Source organism: Equus asinus, chromosome 8 (assembly GCF_041296235.1).
Source record: "Equus asinus isolate D_3611 breed Donkey chromosome 8, EquAss-T2T_v2, whole genome shotgun sequence".
Taxonomy (NCBI): domain Eukaryota; kingdom Metazoa; phylum Chordata; class Mammalia; order Perissodactyla; family Equidae; genus Equus; species Equus asinus.
In genome coordinates, this window is record NC_091797.1 from 42,782,870 (window position 1) to 42,799,990 (window position 17,121).

At 45.0% G+C, this 17,121-nt stretch overlaps 2 non-coding genes across 2 annotated transcripts; one reads left to right on the plus strand and one right to left on the minus strand.

Annotated features, from left to right (window-relative positions):
* The first annotated feature begins 1,039 nt into the window (after window positions 1-1,039).
* On the plus strand, window positions 1,040-1,111 carry TRNAQ-CUG (transfer RNA glutamine (anticodon CUG)). The gene has a single exon. It is a non-coding gene; the product is annotated as a tRNA-Gln (tRNA).
* Window positions 1,112-3,410: 2,299 nt separating this feature from the next.
* On the minus strand, window positions 3,411-3,482 carry TRNAM-CAU (transfer RNA methionine (anticodon CAU)). The gene has a single exon. It is a non-coding gene; the product is annotated as a tRNA-Met (tRNA).
* Between the last annotated feature and the right edge of the window lie 13,639 nt (window positions 3,483-17,121).

Below are 17,121 nucleotides of genomic sequence, written 5' to 3' on the forward strand. Positions count from 1 at the left end.
GTTCCCCTATACCATTAAGGCAGTTACCGAAGCACTCACTCCTAAATTTATGCTGCTGAGTATCTTTGCGCTTCGAGCCAGCCAAACGCCAGCAGGGGAGTTTATAAAGATACCGCGTTAGGACGCGACTCAAAACATTCAGAACATTCACCAAGATCCATCACAGAAACTGACTTGTGTCGTGGGTTTTCATAAAGAGTAGGCCTGCATGTGTGTGCGGGAAACCGATATGGCAGGTGGGGGTGGGGAAGGTTCTTTGTGTCCATTCGGAAGTCTCCCAGCGCGTATTTTCCCCTGGTGAAAGGGGAGCGGGAGGACCGGAGGGCTGTGCTCTGACCTGAGAAAACCCCCGAGGGGCCTTGCCTTCCCCTACCCCCTCGCTTCACCGGCCCCCGCTCCGAGCTGCGCTCCCAGGGCTGCAAGGTCCTCCTCCAGCCTCCGCGTCCAAATACTTTTCTTTCAGTTTTCCCTAAACACCAATGTCTCCCCCGTGAGTTTGGTAAAATCTTTCCATAACGCATCCGCAAAAGCAACATACACCACCTAACTGAAAGACGATTTTCCGTGAAAGCCATAGGATCTCATAAAGTAGTGAAAGATCTCAGGTCTGCCTCAGGTTCCTCACCTGTGAAATAGTGATCATGGTCCCCGTCTCACAGGGAGATTGTGAGCCTGAGGTGAGGTAACAGTACAAAACACTTGTCACAAAACCTAGCCCTCGGTAAGGGCTCAATCCTGTTTAACGATCTCATTTGTTTTCCAGTGTGGAAAGGAATGGAGGCCGCGGAGCGCAAGTTCCGGAACCACTCGGGAGGAGATGCAGGGGTGGAGGGGAGGATTCCTGACGTTTGAAAGTCAAGATTTCACTTTAAGACTCTAGGTAAAGGATGTTTGGGTGCAGGCATGTGACAGGTAAGCGTCCATGACTTAACCCCAGAGGAGGAAAAGCAGAATGTGCTTATACATTTTAGACAACCAGATCAGGGGACTCAGGAAGAACTATATCATCAAAGAATTTATGAAACACTGGCAGTCAGCAGGCCCCATGGTGTAATGGTCAGCACTCTGGACTCTGAATCCAGCGATCCGAGTTCAAATCTCGGTGGGACCTAAAACTGACCTCTTCAGTTCTGTTCTATTTCCGTCTCTCCTTTCTGTAAACTATTGGTCATTTTGCCATTTCTACCAAATCTTTCTTATTCTGGCTCCTAGAAAAACAATTTTCAAATAAAATGTGCAAGAGATATTTTAACTACAATCATGAATCCCGCTCCGTCTTTCTTCCCCATTTGCCAGTGGTATTGTGTGTGCCCACGGGCATTGGGGGGAAGTTGAGCTGGAGACACACACATCTAGTTTGGGTTTAGTGGCATGTATTTATGGATGCTGTGGTCTTTTCATGTAGTTAGGCTATTGCTAGGAATACTCCTACTGCCCGTTGTGCCAACTCACTGGGAGTCGTGACAGGAAGATGCAGGGGACAGAGGTCATTTCATGACATGGACATCTTCTGTGGCATCTGGCACTGGAAGTATGAGGAGAGTGGAGGAGAAACAAGGTTTGAAATGTTTGAAGACAGAAGACAGTCTGTGGAATATTCTTCCAATCATTAGTAAGTGGAAGATTCAGTTCTCAAAGAAGGCTAGTCAAAATACAAGTTCTTTCCCATCAGGAATGCACTTGAAAATGCAGCATAGACAATTATAACATACTGGTATCTTTTATTTTTTTCTTTCCTGCATCGATGAGAATCACATGCAACAACGTTTATCAGAACTCCTGAGACTGCAGGCGAGTCTGAAACAGTGCTACGAAAGCGAGGGGCCCGCAGCAGTTCATAAACGAAAAGAACAGGAACAGAGGACTTTCCAAATTCAGGACAACAATCTTAAAAATGTGCATGACTTTACTAACAGTGACTTAGAAACCAGAGAGATGCTTTTCTAAACAACTGTTTATGGAAAATAGATTTCAACCAACCCTGCTAGAGGAAAGATTGAATTATTTTACCAATCTCTGTATAGAAAATATGACAAAATTTTGTCATATGGAGAGGTGATCAAAGACTACACAGCCAAAATGACCCAGGAAAAGAATATTATAGAGACATGTCAGATAGTTAATTAGTAAAATATTATGTCACTTTTCTGGAATTTGTAGGTTTTTGGTATTTAACAGCCTTTTTTTTAAGTTATTTTTGTATTAAGGTATAATTGCCATATTACATTAGTTTCAGATGTACAACATAATGATTTGATATTTATATATATTGCAAAATGATCACGACAATAAGTTTAACATTTGTTAACTTAGGCGAATGTTAAATTAGGCTTAGGCTTTCATTGAAGCACACTTTTATTAAGCCTTTGTTGCTCAAATATTTCTTACGCAAGCGTTTCCAATTAAATTTTTTTTCTGAGTTCTCTTATTAATTGCAACATGTTTTATAATTTTATGTTTTGTATTGAAATCACTAATCTCTCTGGAACTTGATTTTTACATGGTTGAGAAGTAAATGTCCATCTTTGTTTTCTTCCATAGGCAAAGTTAGTTGTACCATGACTATTTATTTTTGAAACTACCTTTGCCTACTAAATTGAAATATTAACTTCGTCGTATGTTAAGTTCCATGTATCTTTGTATCCATTTTCTCAGTTTACCTATTTCCTTCTACGTAGACTTGCGACAGTGCTAAGATCTTCTGGTGTGATTTTCTTTTCATACATTTTACTTCCCCTAGAGCATTCTTTCCCTGGTATTTGACATTTTCAGGGACAGGGGAATAAGACAATAAAGTTGGGGAGGTTGGAGATTCAAATAATGTTTCATTTTGTAATTTCCAGCTTCTGGTAAAGAAATGAGAACAAATTGGGCTGCTGATGAGCATACATATGAAGCAGTTGCCTGGGGTAGAGAAACCCCAGGGGTTGGATTCCAGTCCTTTGGAGCTCTGGTTAGAAATGAATGTAATAAATCACACACAGGAATGAACAAAAGAGTGAAAAAGCAGGATTCCCCCCAAGTAAAAAAGGCAACGTAGGTTTACAGTAACCAATGTTCTCAGGCAAAAATAAGTAACAGTGTTCTTCCTTTGACTATAAGAAAATGTGCAAGAAAAATATAAAATCATATTCTACCTTAGTGCGTATTCTATCCAGTGGAAGATAGAACATTAATTTTTTGCAACATGGAATTTGTCACCTCCTCTTCCTCTACTATGGTGGTAAGATTTGTCTCTATTTTGAAATGAGTGAGAAGGAAATTACCCAGTCACGTGGGAGCGAAAGAAGGAAAATACCAAACACATTCCTAGGAAATAGGTACAGCGTCAGAGGTGAATTTTATGAAATCAGTTTCCTCAGAGGCTGTCTTCTCCCTGAGACTCTGGAACCTACTTACTTGAAAATATTTAGCAGAGGATGGTTTCGATCCATCGACCTCTGGGTTATGGGCCCAGCACGCTTCCGCTGCGCCACTCTGCTCTTGGCTTGACTGTTCTACTCTTCTTCTTTATCATGTAAAAGATAAGCCACTTTGCCAAAATAAACATTTTTCATTTTCTTGTCTGTTTGTCCTGCACTTCCTCCATTTTTCCCCTTTCCTTTCTTGGCCTTTCTAAGATCGCTTCCTTCAAGAATCAGATGACCCTTGCAGTCATTTCCGAGGGAGGCGCGCTTCCCCAATCTGCAAAAGATGTGTCCAGCTGTGACATCTTTTCTTTAGATGCTGCTCTGAGCTCAGAGGAGGAACTTTGAAGTATGTCAAGCAAAGCCCTCGGAAGTCCTTCCTCAGGAATAACCAAGGAAGGCATGGAGTCATACTTACTGTCCTTAGGGAGGAAGTATATTAGCCAGCATACTCTGTTTCCCGGTCAAGAAAATTTCTATGAGGAAACTAGAAGCAGCATTTCCCTGTATTGCCATTTGCAGCCTCCTGGGCACCTGGTCTACCCATGCAGGCCTCTGCCCTTGGATTCATGAAAAGGGGCTTCTGATCCCTTTAGGTCATGTCTGCAGACAGCTCTCTCCCACCCTCAGGGAATGTCTGCTCTCTCAGACCGATGGCCTGGATAGAGACCTCTGACACACTTTTATCCTGTGCTTTATTGGCCAAGTCCCTTCCTCAGCTTTCCTCTTGGTCTTTTCACCAACTTCCTTCTGTCTTTTCGGGGGTTTCTCTGTCTTCATTAAAAAATTGTTTTTCCAGTCCTAGGTGACCATTATTCTTCCAGAGAAGGAAAAATAATTTTCCCTCTACCCTTCGAAGTTCTTGGCTGGGAACTCTGTAACAAAAGATCAGCAAAAGAAAAACAAACAGAAACTGATTAACATGTATACCTCATGTATACATGGGAGATACCCAGGGAAAAAGGAGGAACTCATAGTGGTGGCTTAGAACTAAGGCTTAAATATCATCTTCAGCTAAAGACAAAGGAAAGAAACTTATAGAGGAGGCCAGTTCTGGAGAGGTGACCAGGAAAAGCACGGTAAACAAGGGTAAGGTTTGTACACAGATTTAAGTCACTGCCTTCTCCATTGATAAGGGTCTAAAGTTGTCTCCAGAGGTTAATCTTTGTCTTTCCTAGTAGAAAGGGGAGGACAGACAACTTCGTAAATTTATGTCCTGCTTTTAGGCAAATAGAGGGAGGGCAGAGAGCTTTTCTTAGATCTGCTGCTTCTCAGTTGCCCTCAGCTCAAAATAATCCTTAGGCCAAAGTGGAATATTTTGGAGTGGCATATTCTGCCACGCTTCACTCTCCAGCAATTCCATTTGAGTTTTCTCTCTTCCTTCTGCAAGAAACAGGTCGAGACACTGGGGCAGATATATTGAGGTTAGGAAGATGTTTCAGAACAGAAGTGTGAGAAAACTGGTGGGAATGATTCGTGTGGACAAGTTAGATTCTGAGCAAATCAGATTCAGTTCCCAGAAGGACTTGACCTGGGGCCACTAGATTTGGAGTCCTGGGAACTGTCACTTACCCCGTAAGGATGAGATTTATCACCTTCTTTTAATACCCCAGCTCCTGTTGCCTGGAGCCTGAGTTTTCACTGGACCTCTCACTCTGCCACTATGAAGGCTCCAGAGCCTCAGAAGGCTGCCCGTCATGTGCCTGAACAAGAATCTCGATGGAGAAACAATTTTATACCCCAAAGCCAGAATTCCTCACCCGTCCTCCCCTCCACCAAGGCTTTCCCTTTCAAGGTATTTAAGGCTATAGCACCTGGGCCTCTGGTCACTGGAAAACCAGTGAGACAGTGGAAGGAGGAGATTGAGAGCTTGCCATGTGACAAGCAGTGCTTCCCTCAGTTACTGCTCACCTTGCAGTTAAACGTCATCTGTTTTACACATGAGGAGACTGGGGCACACATCTGAGATCCTTCACCTGCATGCGCTACTTCATGTCCACGATATTTATCAGGATGCTATCTTATTCCTAAAAGGTAAAGGATCTGGCACTTCGGAAGAAAGGTAAAGGTAAAGGCATTCCTAAAAGGTAAAGGAACAATTTTAGGGGATTTTACAGAAATTATGTCAGGAGAAGCTAGACTTACCAGAAACGGAAATAAGTGTGATAGAACCACGAGGCTGGGAAAGTATTCTTGTACTATGCGACTGTTCCCATAAAGAGAGTGGGAAGGAGATGAGCGGATCCTGATGTGGAGGTTTAGAGAGGAAGGGGTAGAGGGAATCAGCAGTCTTCCAAATCCAGAACTGAAACAGAGCCCCCCGTTTCCGATCCCATCGTCAGGAACGATACCCAGGGAGAACCCCCAAATGTACCTACCGACGTTTTTCGGCCACTACCTCTCGCGTCCCTTTCCCCGCATTCATAGGGGGACTGGCAAGTTATAAAATTCTGTAAAGCAGTCTTTGCTGCTTCACTGGGGGCTCAGTGTCAGTTTTCCGAAGAAAATTTCGCAGAGAGCTTGGGAGATGGCCTCAGCGCCGGAGCGGTGGGCAGAGCTCTCCTCCGAGCGGGTAGATTCGGTCGGAGAAATGCAGGCGAGCAGCTCTGGCACCTGATTGCGTTTTCGGGGCTCGTGGGGCGTCTGTGTTCCAGGGACACCGGCCTTTCAGAGTTGACACGGAGTCCCTGGGACGCGCCGCCTGCTGGAGACCGCGGGGAAGAAGCAACCCCGGCGGGGACCCGCGCAGCCGGTTCCGGTTTCCTGACAAGACTTTGGAAACGCGGCTTTGAAAGGCTGTCCTCACTAAGCCCTTCGTCGCCTCTTTTCCACACGTTGCGAGTGAGATCCTCGTCCCCTCAGCCAATTTTCCACGAGGCGAGAGGCCAGGATGAGGTCGGTAGGGACCGTTTCCTGTCTGCACCAGGGACTGGAAACCTCAGGAGAGAGGCTGAGTGAAAACGCTCCACCGGCCATTCACACTCGTCACAACGTGGGATGGGATCTGAGCCGCCAGGTGTGAACAGGTGCAGCGAGGCCCACTTAAGTTTCGTCACATTAAGTAGCCAGACGCTGCATCACAGCCAGAAGACCTGGCATGTTGTGTTGCCTGTCACATCTATGGTTTAGGCTAAGAAAATTTAGGGATGGGGCATGTTATGGACTGAATGGTGCCTCCAAAATCATATGCTGAAGGCTTAACACCCAATGTGACTTTATTGAGAGACAGGGCCTTTAAGGAGGCAAGTAAGGTTAAATGAAGTCATAAGACTGGGGCCCTAATCTAATATGACTAGTGTCCTTATAAGAAGAGGGAGAGACACCGGAGATGTGTACTCACAGAGAAAAGGCCCCAGGAGGGTACAGGGAGAAGGCAGCCGTCTGCCACCTCCGGAGAAATCAAACCTGGGACACTTTGATCTTCAACTTCCAGCCTTCAGACTGTGAGACAATAAATTTCAGTTGCTTAAGCCACCCAGTCTGTAGCATTCTGTTACGGCAGCCCCAGCAGACTACACAGATGTCTATTGTGTGTATGAGTTTGTCAGTCAAACCTTAAGACTCCCTGCAATGTTTATGCAGAGTGGCCAAGCTGCCTTAGGAGTGAGGTCAGTAGTGTTCACATGGTCTCTTAAAAATATCAGTTTCTAGATGTACAACTTCCGGTTTTACTCTTTCTCATATCTTACCCTTAGGTGGACACACCTGCCAGGACGGCCTTAGGTTCCCCTTTGTCACTGCCTCTTGTAAGGTTCACCTTTTTCAAACTTTTCAAAAGAAAACACCTTTTGCCACTGCTGAGACCATGATGGCCTGGAGGCTTGCCGGCTCCTTCACGAATGCCTGGTGGGGCTAGCCCAGTGGCAGTTAAGTTTGCGCATCCTGCTATGGCGCCCCGGGTTTGCTGGTTCGCATTCCAGGGGCGGACATATGCACGGCTTGTCAAGCCATGCTGTGGCAGGCATACCGCATAAAATAGAAAATGATGGGCATAGATGTTAGCTCAGGGCCAATCTTCCTCAAAAAAAAAAGAATACCTGGGCCAAGAAGCCAGCGCAAGTTGTGGGGGGACTTCGCCATTGGGAGGACTTGCTATAATTCTGGCCCCACTCAGCCCCTACATCAACTACGCCATCATGATCCACCAGGCCACACTCTACAACTACTCAGTGCCTCTCTGAACTGATGGGGACATGCGCAACATGCCCAGCCAACCCCATGACCCCAGGGCCCAAGCTTGGAGTCGCCGAAGAAACTGTCAGCACCTCCACTGACAGGAGGAGGTCCCTTCCTCTGTGGCCTCCAGTAAAAATGTGAAAACTGAAAAAAGAACTCTTATCCTTTAAGAATATTAATATAGGGGCCGGGTCGGCCTGGTGGCGAAGCGGTGAAGTTTGCACGTTCCGCTTCTCGGGAGCCCTGGATTCGCGGGTTCGGCTTCCGGGTGCGGACCTGGCACCGCTTGGCAAAAGCCATGCTGTGGTAGGCGTCCCACATATAAAGTGGGGGAAGATGGGCATGGATGTTAGCTCAGGGCCAGTCTTCCTCAGCAAAAAGAGGAGGATTGGCAGTAGTTAGATCAGGGCTAATCCTCCTTAAAAAAAAAAAAAGAATATTAATATAGTTAATTGCCCTGGAGGGTAAAAATCCTCTGGAATAAATTAAGATACAGTGTAAATATTGATGTCTGAAAAGCCCCTTTAAATCAGAACACTGGGCTCAGTTCCAGTTGCTTATTTCACATAAATTCACAGATGAGGATGTAAATATTTCCTTATTTCCTTGTAAAAGATCTGTTGTATGACTGAGGATAGAAATTACATACACTGGCAATAATATAGAGTTTTGTATTTCTATGAAATTTTATTTGAAGTCCTAGAAACAACAATTATTAATTTTTGCCAACATTTTTCTGATACCGTAAATCTACTGCTGTGAGAGAAGGATCTGTTCCCGGCCTCTCTCCAACGGCTTGTAGACGGCCATCTTCTCTCTGTGTCTTCACGCTGTCTTTCCTCTGCGTTTGTGTCCCAATTTCCTCTTCTTATAAGGACACCAGTCATGCTGAATTAGGGCCCACCCTAATGATCTCACTTTAACTTAATCGCCTCTACAAAGACTCGGTCTTCAAAAACAGTCACACTCTGATGCATTGGGAGTTAGGACTTCACCATATAAATTTGATGCGGGACACAATTCAGCCTGTAGCAGATGCATACGTATTAAGGATTATCGTCTCTTCTTGGAGAATTGACTCCTTTATCATTAGGTAATGCCCCTCAATATTCCCAATAATTTTCCTTGCTCTGCAGTCTACACTGTCTGACATTAATATAGTTTAACATAGTTACTCCAGTTAATATACAGTTTAATAGAGTTACTCCAAGTTTTCTTTTGAGTGGTGTTAGCATGGTCTATCTTTCTTCATACTTATGCTTTTAATCTGAGTCTTTATATCTAAAGTCAGTTTCTTGTAGACAACATATAGTTGAGTCCTATTTTTTATCCACTGACAATCTCTGGCTTTTAATTGATGTATTTAGGCCACTGGGGTTTAAGGTGACTATAATATAGTTGGATTGATATTTACCATATTTGTGCTGTTTTCTATTCATTGCTCTTCTCCTTCTTTGTGTCTTCCACTCTTTCTACATTTTCTGGCTTTAACTGAGCACTGAATAAGATCTCCTTTTCTCTCCTCTCCTAGCTTATCAATTATACTTTTTTTTTGGCGTTTTTTAGTGGTTGTCTGAGTTTGCAGTATCTACAAAATTTACACCTAATCCAAGTCCACTTTCAAATAACACTATACTTCTTCATGAGTAGTGCGAATGCCTTATAACAGAGTATTCCCAATTGCTCCTTCCCATTCCTTATCACCTTGCTTTCGTTCATTTCACTTATCCATAAGCTATCATCACTGAATATAATGTTGTTATTATTATTTTGAAGAAACTGTTATCTGTTAGATGAACTAAGAATAAGAAAAATATGGAGGCGACCTAGTGGCCTAGTGGTTAAGTTCACGCTCTCCCTTATGGTGGCCTGGGGTTCACCGGCCTGGATCCCAGGCAAGGACCTATGCACCGCTTATCAAGCCTTGCTGTGGCAGGCATCCCACATATAAAATAGAGGAAGATGGGCACAGACGTTAGTTAAGGGCCAATCTTCCTCACAAAGAAAAAGAGAAAAAGTTATTCTCTGCAACAGAAACAGTCACAGGTACTATTCTGCTGCTGATGTGTTCATTGGCTGATAATTGATCTTATAAAAAGATCTTGTGCTAAATTCCAGAGACTGTGAACAGTCGTGAATCTGAGGATTCAAGGGACTTTCAGTCCCTTCACTTGGGGTAGGAGGTTCCCTGTCTTACGGCTGTAACCCCCAATTCTTTATGGTCCCCTACAATATGCCGGGATCTCTACTAAGCAGTAGGGTAAGAGGTGCAGCATTAAAGACGAAACACGGGTCTGTCCTCAAGGAGCCTTCACCCATGAAAGAGACACAAACACCAACATCAGCCTGAGTCTCTAGGGAGACCCACGGAGAACTCTGCATGGGAAGCGACCCTGCCAAATGGAAGGATCAGAGAAGCCTTTCCAGGGGTGAAGGCATTCACACCGGGTCCTGAAAAATGACTACAATCTTATTGTGCTTCTTGCTTCCTGAGTCTTAGGCCTTGTTTTTATGTTTTCGTCACAGGAGAGTGAGCTGCTGCCGAATTAATAAACTTTGTCCTCCTGGGAAAACTGCCAAAGGCGATGAGGCTATCAAAGAAGCATTTCCTCAGGGTAGGAATAGAGAACACCCGGATTCTGCTCCTGCTCCACTGCCAGGACCCCTAGTCTGATGCAGCCAGAATAAAGCGTGGACTCCATCTCTTTGTCCATAAGCCAAGGCCCCTCTTCTCCCAGAGACAGTGTGTACCTCAGTACATTCTTATTCCCATGGCATCTGTCACTCTTCATCAAGTGCCCACTGAGTGTCCAGAAGCCAGGGTTCTGTCCTAGCAAACATCCAAAATGATCCACACAGCCATGGAGTCTCAACTCCATGACATTTCAGCAAGAAAAGACTTATTTTTCTCCAACCACTGCATTAGGATGTGTCTTGTTAAATCTCTCTTTCCTGTCATGTGAGCAAATTCCGTGATGGAGGACACATTTGGTTATTAAAATCATGTTGTTAAAAATTTTCATCTGAAACCAGATTTCTTAATTTCACAGTCTCCCCACAGTTCGGGCCTGAGGGGGGATGGAGAGGCAGGTAAAGGAAATGCAGGAGAGGCAGAGGAGGGGGCAAACTGCCTGCTGAGAGAGGAGGAGGGTGCAGGGTCGGGTGAGGCTGAGACACCCCCTCCCCACTTCTTCAAGGCCCAGCTTCTCTATTGTTTGCAGAGCATAAAAGGGAAAGAGACTTTTGTCTCCTCACTTAACTGGCTGCTGCCTGAGGCCTGTCTCTATTGTGGTTGCTGCTTATAACAAAGACTGGCCCAGACACCTTCTGTATGGGGTGAACCTGTAAGTAACCCCTCACCTGCAAACCACACTCCCTACGAGGAGGCGGGCGGCACTGACCTCTCGCTCTGCTCTTCCTCCCTGGTCTTCCTGTAGAGACAGGGAAGAGGGATCGAGATGGTGGCTGGTCTTCAGAATAGTCCTACCACCTTTAGTAAGCCTTGAGGAAGGCAGATGGCCTCATTTGGGGCAGCGTTTTTAAGAATACGGAGTATTGAATAAATCTTGTTTTTCAATAAACACCACAGTCTCTAATCAAGAACAACTAGAAAAGTCCTGCTCACTATCTCTCCGATGAACACTGCCCACTGTGAAGGCTGAAGGGTCCCCATTGCTGTACGGTCTCTCTCAGTCCTGCTACCTGGGCTTGCAAATGAACCCACAGGGCTCCAGGAGTAAACAGACATCAAGTGCGCTGATGTGCAGGGTGAAGGGAGCCTCCCTTAGTGCGCCTCCCAGATTCCTGCTCCTGTCTTGTCACCTGGCCTCCTCCACCAGGAAGCCTCCGGGAAGGGACTCCACCACGCAGGATTAGGGATGCTAGCTCTGAGCCCAGGCTCTGCCACGGGATCACTGCCTGACACTTCATCTCTCTACAACTCCTTTCCTACTCGCGTCGCAATAGTCACCATCCTTTTTCAACAGCTCTCTGAACTGTTTCAAAGTATTAATACTTCTGATAACAAATGTGTGGGCTTTTTCCTCACACCAACCAATTCTCCAACTCTCCAGACACCAACTGGCATCCTACAATTCAATTCCGTTCTGACACTACCTAGAATTAGCGCAGACCTCACAGGTTAAGGGCTCAGTCCCTCAGGACTGCCCTCACTTCAGACACCAATTGCAAGTCACAGGTCTGCCGTACTTCTGATCAACTGGCCACAAATCTAGGGTTCCTACGATCTCCTCTTTAGGTTTGATAATTTGCTAGAATGGCTCACAAAAAATTTGCCTGGGTCCCTCGAAAAACTCAGGAAAGCACTTTACTTATTATTACCAGTTTATTTTAAAGGATACAAATGAACAGCCAGATGAAGAGGTACTCAGTGCAAGGTCCAAAAGGGTCCCAAACACCAGAGCTTCTGTCCCTGTGGAGTTGGGCTGTGCCACCTCCCCGCACATGGGTTCATTCACCAACCCAGAAGCTCTCCAAACCCCATCATTTAGGAGTATTTATGGAGGCTTCCTTACACAGGCGTGATACATTAAATCATGGTGGTTGCTCACTGAACTCAACCTCCAGCCCCTCTCTCCCCCCCTCCCCGCGCCCCCCCCCCCACCTCTCCAAAGGTTGAGGGGCCGGAACTGAAAGTTACAACTCTCTAATCATGTGGTTGGTTCCTCTGGGAACCAGCTCTCATCCTGAAGCAATCTAGGGGCTTAGCAAGAGTCACCTGATTAACATAAACTCAGGTATGGTCGAAAGAGGCTTATAATAAATAACAGGAGACCCTTCTCTCAACCTTATCACTCAGGAAATTCTAAGGGTTTTAGAAGCTCTTTGCCAGGAACCAGGAAAGAGATCAAATGCATATTTCTTATTATATCACAGTACCTCAACAGCTCAACATGTACTTTGAAATATTATCTACCCCACAATGCTGTGAGGTAGTTTCTAAGAATAAAGATGACAGAATCAAATAGAGTGACCGAAGGCTTACATGACAGGACTATCGAACTGCATAAAACGTAGGAGCAGAATTAAAAGACATGGGGCGATGATGTAACTCTAAGACCAACAATGGTGAGAAGCTACTTGCATTCTTAGGCTAGAAGGGACAAGAGAGAGAGAAGGTACCAAAACCTGGTGAGACCTGTCGGAGACAAACTGTGGCCTTCTATAAAGCAGTATATCCATTGCCAACCGGGGGCCTAAAAAGGAAGAAATTAGGAGAATTGATATTCTGGCATCTCACTTCTCCCACCCTCCAATCCTCATTTGGTACTTCTTGTTGGCTGAATCTAACCAAAAACCAGTGTACAAGGAAGTTCAATTAATATAGTCTATAAAAATAATCTCCCTGAACACAGAAAAGTGGAGGAAGTTTGAGGGGGGGATCTAGAGGGTCAAACAAAAAATGTACAGCACTAGGTATTACTAGATATCAGAGATGAGGAAACTTGCCTGGGTCTCTCCAGACATCGGACCCCAAATCTTCCTCTTGAGAGAAAGATCCAGGCAGTGCTCCAAGTACGGCTGTGCAGTTCATGCACTACACAGAGATGGTGGGCAAGGGGCCAAGCAAGGGCGGAAGGACAGAATGTCCTCTGCTCCTGAAGCCATGTGCCCTGGGGCAGAGCTGAATTTGCCCAGAAAAGGTGAATTTTCTAATTTGCCCTCTCAGAGGGGGCAAAATTTTTTAATCTGCATAAAGTCACAAGTAGGGTAGCAGTGGTCCTATTCCCAAGTGACAACCCCAGTCCCTACTAGCTCTGTCAGTCTTTTCCAGGGTTGCCATGTGCCTGTTTACAGATGGAATATTAGTCCTGTCAGCCGTCTCATCGTGTGAACTGGCAGGCAAACACGTCCTCCAGGACACGTTATCCCTCTTTGGCTGGTCTGTGTCCTGTGCTCCTTCCAGGCATATTGGCACTGTGATTCAGCATTTACACTGGAGGAGGAGCAAACAAGGGAATCTGTTTCTTTATCTTTTTCAGCTTCTAGAGGCCACCTGTATTCCTTAGTTGGTGACCCCTTCCTGGCATCACCCCAACCTCTTGCTTCCACCCTCACATCTCCTACTCTTGACTGATATTCCTGCTCCCCTTTTATAAGGACTCTTGTGATTACATTGGGTTTACCTGGATAGTCCAGGATAATCTCCCAATCTCACCATCCTTATCTTAATCACATCTGTAAAGTCTCTTTTACCATATGAGGTAACACATTCCCAGGTTCTAAGGGTTAGGATGTGGACATCTTTGGGGGACCACTATTCTCCTCCACACCCCTCGTTTACTTTTTAGGCGTGAAATGGCTAGACCAGTGTAATTCCATCCCCTTCCTTCCTGTGTATGCGTCAGAGAAGATTCATGCAGGGCCCTCATGCTGCTGAACTGCCAATACACTGTGCTGTTGGAACTGGCGTGATCTTCTCAGTGTCCCTCAGCTGGGGCTTCTTTCTTCTCAATCCTTCTGGAAAATCAGGTGAGGAAAGTGCTATGTAAGACACGAGCGCCCATGGGCGAGAACTTCTGGAGAGAGGCCTTTTCCAAGGCCTCATCCCTGAGGCCATAAGCATAATCCATTTCTCCTCTGTACAGTCAGAAAAGGGCTGCTGTCCTTCACAGCGTCTCGCAAAAACAGCCACTTTGGTTGAAAGTAACTTATCGAGGATTACAACCTCTGCACACAGCCTTGCAAGTGTGTGCTCAGTTTTCTTCTCATTCATAAATAACGTTGAAATTCATGTAGGCAAACCTAGACTCTAATCTTAGACTAAAGACACCAAGTCGTGTTGTGGGGAAGAGGACTGATTGTCCAAATCCCTCAGTCAGGAAATAGTGAGGCAGTTCTTGAATCCAGGTTTAACTCCCACTTTTGTGTTAAACTTTTAAAAATGGCACTTCTATTATACCAATTAATTCACTGGTTCTGAAACACCGGTTTTCATTGCCAGCAGCTCCAGGAAGAAAATCAGGGAAATGGTAAGAGACCTAAGGGAAAACTCTGTTTTTCTCCTCTACTCTCAAGACTTTCAATAGCAGATGTGTGGGGTTTTATCCCACACCAACCAATTCTCCAATTCTCATCAGACATCAACTGGGTGTCCTTATAAATTTTACTCACTTCCAGGTAGACAACTATCTACCTGGAAACAGCATCTGATCCCATAGGCTCAGCCCCACAAGAATGTCCCCATTTCAGAAGTCAATCGCAAGTCCAGGTTATCACCTGTACTTCCAACTGACTGGCTATATATTGGGATTCCCCTTCCTCGAATTCAATCACTTGCTACAACAGCTCAGGAACTCATGGAAACGTTTACTTATATGTTTACCAATTTATTATAAAAGGATAAAACTCAGGAACAGCCACATGGAAGAGATGTATGGGAGAAAGAATGTGGAGCTTCCACGCCCTCTCAGAATATGCCACCCTCCCAGCACCTTCAGGTGTTCACCAAGATGGAAGCTCATCCATCTCATTTTGGGAAGTTTTATGGAGCTTAATCTACTGGCACTCCCCCCTTCTTCACCCCCCAACCTTCCCAGAAGCCCATGAGTGAGGCTAAAAGTTCCAACCCTCTAATCATTTGATATTTCTGGTAAACAGCCCCATTTTAAGGCTATCTAGGGGTCCCACCCTAAGTGACCTCATTAGTAGAAACTCAGGCATGCTCAAAAAGGGCTCCTTATAACAAAAGACACTCGTATTACTCAGGAACTTCCAAGAGTTTTAGGAACTCTGTGCCAGGCACCAGGAACAAAGAGCAAGTATATTTCTCATTATACCACAGGGACTTTTCTTAAAATGACCTTAAAATAACCAGATTGGGCCCAACATGGAGTCACTTATGATAAGCCCCACTTCAGCAAATCAAAGCCTAACTAAATTTCTATGCTCAGCTCTCCCAGAAAAGGAAGCCCTAGGCCAACCAATCAGGGCTTACCGGCTCAGCAGAAGTTCCATGACCTGGCTCCAAGACGTCTTGAAGGTAACCCTGCTTTAACCAATCAGCAAATGCCAGTATAACTTCCCTTGTTCCTGCTCACTTCAGTCTATAAAAATCTCTTGCCTTGTACAGCTCTTTGGAGCTCCTGTCTGCTAGGTTGGATGCTGCCCAATTCATGAACTGCTGAATAAAGCCAATAAGATCTGTAAAATTTACTCAGTTGAATTTTGTCCTTTAATAATGAGTTGTTCTTTATTCTCCAATGGATACTTCCAAATTGTTTGGGACTAAAACTTTCATTTTTTTATGAAGTGATGTTGATGGCATTTGAAAACTAAAGCCACTTAGTGGGAGAGCACCTTCCCTCCAAACCCATGATTTAGGTTTTATTTTAGGCTTTGGATGATTAGAGTCTTATTGGTTGTTGAAATGCTGGGAATATGGGTGAATTTCTCCATGAGAGGTTCCCTGTGGGCTGGCCTCCTGCACAGCTCCTTGGAAACTGTGTATAGCTAGCTCTTAATGCAGAGTGCCTGAGCAGCAATTCAGGTCATCTGTCTACCCTAACTTGTAAGCTTCAAATTCTCTAGTCCTTGTTCACACCAGGGAGGATCTGGGGCTCCCCTCCTCAGGAATGCTGAGCTGGCAGAACAGTGCTGGAGCCCAGTTTCTGCTGCTTCACGCTGCTGTTGGATCCCAGCCCCTATTACCCTGTGGCTGGTGCTTCCCTAATCATGCAGCTGAAAATTCTCACAGCCTAAGAACCAGGGATGCTCTCCAAGAATCAACATGTAGCTCTGAAGGATCTGCACACTCCCTACTGTTCCTTCATGGTGAAAGACTCCTAATAAGCACCAGCCCAGCAGCCTGGGTTGTGTACTGTCAGGTCACCTGCCTTCATTGAAAAGAGCCAGAGCCCCAGCACATGGCACTGACTGAGCTCCCAGCAAAAAGCCAGCACCAATTTGCCAACCATGGAAGTGAGACTTCTTAAAAGTGGATCCTCCAACTGAGCCTCTCCAGTTGACACCACTTTAAAAAAAGACAAGCCGACCCTGACCAAGTTGCAGATTTGAGAGCAAGATGAATGGTGTTTCATTTTAAGCTACTATGTAATGGGGTGATTTGTTTTGCAGCAATATATAAATGGAACAATAAAAAGCAAAAGAGAATGCAAGATCTTTTTCACCCTCCTTAGTGACGGAGAGATGTTAAGTGCTCAGTTTCAAATATGCTGAGTGTAAGATAAATGGTTACTCAAGCAGCGATGCTCAGTAGGTAAGTTCTGGACTGCACATGTGAGGGGAGAACCAATAAGTTTTCTTGAAGGGCCAAGAAAGGATTATATCAAGGTATTACATATGAGATGGAGAGAGAAAAAAGGCCAAAGACTAAGCTTTGAAGAATGGCTTGGAGATGGCCTCACAGAAGGGAACTTATAAGAAAGGGTAAGAAAGAAAGGAGGAAGAGTGTGGTGTTACTGATGACATGGGAAGAGTGTTAAGAAGTTTAAATATCGAGAGGGCAAGTAATATTAAGACCAAAGACTGTCAATTGGAATGTACAACAAGGTCATTG